The following is a 2,875-nucleotide window of genomic DNA, read 5'->3' as shown; positions in this document are numbered from 1 at the left end:
TAGGCTTTCCTCGTTCCTTGATTGAATCTCTCTTCTTCTCTTCCAATGGTTCACTAATAACACTCAATATAAGCTCTCTCACTCTCTCTTAGCTCCAATGGCCGATTAGAGTTTCACGTAGGGGAGTTGGGTGGCTGGTAAGGAGGAAATGAGGACATAAAGTCCTATAAATAGGTCCCAACCCTAGAGATTTAGGGTTTCATCTCACAGTGCCAACTCGACGAGTTGGTCCCTCCGACTTGTCGAGTTGATCAATAAACCCACGTGGCCAATTCGTCCCTCGACGAGTTGAGGCACTAACTCGTCGAGTTGCTCAGTCAAACTCATAATAAATAAATATATAGTTTCCACCCATTCTCGGGGTACTTGGGGTTCTCGGGTCAGATCAACAAAACAAATAACACTATAAGTTTAAAGAGCCGAGATCCAAAGAATATCATATGTGAGCCCAAATAATCGTAACCTCTTGATTAGGTTCAACTTAATTAAGAAAGAAGCAACAATGACCATTGACCAGAGATCACAACGAAAGTTAGATCCCATTCAAAATATGGAATAAACAATCATAAACCAAAAAATTAGGAATTCTGAAGAAGAAGAAGACCCGTTCACAGACCAAAAATTAGGATTCCAATAGCAATCATTTTGTTTGTCATCTATACTATTTTATAACATATAGTTTTTGTCATTTAAGCATTTATTATTATTATTATTATTATTATTATTATTATTATTATTATTCATTTGTCTAATAGTGCCTTTTGCAACTAGGAACCCAGCAACAAGCCCAACTGCAAGTCCACATCTCCTTAGCCCACAACCAGCAAACGTAATACGGTACAAAGTTCCCTACACCCAAACTAGCCAAATCATAAATAATAAATTCACAAATAAACTAACCTAGATTCATTCTTATTTAATATTGCACAACATACGTATATTTTAATACCACATCAAAGGATAGCATGTGAAAAGTCAAAGGCGTGTCATGCTTCACAACAAGAACAGACGATTAGGAATTTAGGATTCCTCGCCCATAATAATTCCAGAAGTTGCTTCAGAAATTAACGTAACACAGTAAAAGAGTTTTTTTGCTACTCATAGCATCTTTTCGAAGAAATTGAAGGTAAGTGTTAATTTAAGGCATGTATCAATGTTATCTAGTTGTGTAAATTTTTATTAAACTGGTGTGAAAACGTTGACAAGCCCTCAGGCTTCAGCCATCGCCACAGTGTTAGTGATAGGACCTTACCCTCGCAGAAGAGTTTTATGGTCTGCAATGTCAAGTTAATTTGAAATTTTATTTGCCTCTTATTTACAGGAAATGACTATATGAGTTGGCTTGTTCCCTATTGTAAGTTTATCGATTCTAACTTCTCAAATGTCTAAAATACCCTTATTAGTTGGCTTGTTCTATAGTATTCTATGCATGTGTTTGACTGATACTTGCAATTTGTGTCATTATAAACTTATAACCCTGGTTCATTCAACTTATTTTACTTGGAATTTGTCATATCTTTTTCTATAAGACCTTTATAATTAAGACAAAAGAAGATACATACTGGAGCGTAATTTGTTACAATAACACAATTAAATTGATAATTTTCTTACTCTTTTGCGTTTAGAGAATTAAATTTGAACAAATCTTCTAATATTCATTTTCTTGTACTGTTTATGCAGGATATTGTGTTCTGAAAATCTGATGTCGGGTTAACTCTCATGTGGCGTTCATCTGCATTTTGAATGATACTTTACACTTTTATGGATTTTGGTTCATGATGATAAGCTTCCCTTAATGGAGTTGAATGAATTTTGTAATATCAGAAAATATTTAGTAGTTTAACAGTACTACTTTGAAATTTATTTGCCTAGTAATTGTAGTTTTTTTTTTTTATTTAACAGTGTATGTGCATCACTTTATTAAATACTTGTTTTAAGGCTTTAATCCGTAGAGTTGAACGAATTGAGAGAACGAGAAGATATTGTTCTAGTAGATATGCACCACTTCCTTTAGATGAATGCTACAAGCGCTTTTTGGGGAAATATGCATAGTTTCTTTTTTGCTTTCTGTTTCAATTGCCAAGTTTTAACATTATAACCATATTTTAAAATATGTACGGATTGATGATAGTTTTGTAAGTTACAACTAGCAAACAAAATGAAAATTTTCAATTTTCAATAGACCAAAATAACCTATAATCTCGGAGATGCATGCTTGCAAACATGGTAGGAATGTCCTCATCTCCAATAGTGAAAAAAAAAAATCATATTTAGAAGATAGGAGGGTTTTAACTTTTAACAATGTTGTTAAAATAGCGATGTGCTTTATTAAAGTTGAAAAATGTATTTGTAAAAAAAATCTAAGTTCCAGTAAAAAATAGTTTCTGTTTAAGCCGCATCTTTTGTCATCTATATATATTCTTACTTTTTCTCGTATGCTACAGCCCAACACGAACTCTGAGTAAGATTTAATTACACTACTAGAAAACAAAGCTATAGAAAAAACGACAGAATTCCGATGGATTAAAAAATTCTGATTTTAAAGATTTTAGCGATAGCTTTCAGACGGTTTGGCGACAGAATAACGTCCGTCAATAAACTGTTACACCGACAGATTACCAACACAGCTAGCCTTTGCACTTTATTAACACATTACAAACCAAATTAATTGATTAAACTTTGAGAAAATTACAAAAATAACCACTTTTTCTAATTACTTTGTAAAAAATATCCAAAAAAACCAAGATTACAAATTTAGCCATTAAAATCGCAGATAGATTAGGGCCATCTGCGATTCTTCATTCACACCTACGAACGTACAAGTTGGTAAAGTGTGGACGTGCATTGTATTGTTGTACGTTCGCAGACGGAAAGG

General features: G+C 33.3%; 1 long non-coding RNA gene across 1 annotated transcript; it reads left to right on the top strand.

Annotated features, from left to right (window-relative positions):
• The first annotated feature begins 992 nt into the window (after positions 1-992).
• On the top strand, positions 993-1,906 carry LOC145090473 (uncharacterized). Its single transcript, XR_013701595.1, has 3 exons — positions 993-1,126; positions 1,322-1,354; positions 1,681-1,906. It is a non-coding gene; the product is annotated as an uncharacterized LOC145090473 (long non-coding RNA).
• The last annotated feature ends 969 nt before the right edge of the window (positions 1,907-2,875 follow it).

The sequence above is a fragment of the Lactuca serriola genome, chromosome 2 (assembly GCF_051521515.1).
Source record: "Lactuca serriola cultivar US96UC23 chromosome 2, Lser_US96UC23_V15, whole genome shotgun sequence".
In the NCBI taxonomy this organism is placed as follows: Eukaryota; Viridiplantae; Streptophyta; class Magnoliopsida; order Asterales; family Asteraceae; genus Lactuca; species Lactuca serriola.
Note: the sequence above shows the minus strand (reverse complement) of the source record. Positions and strands in the feature narration are given on the sequence as shown.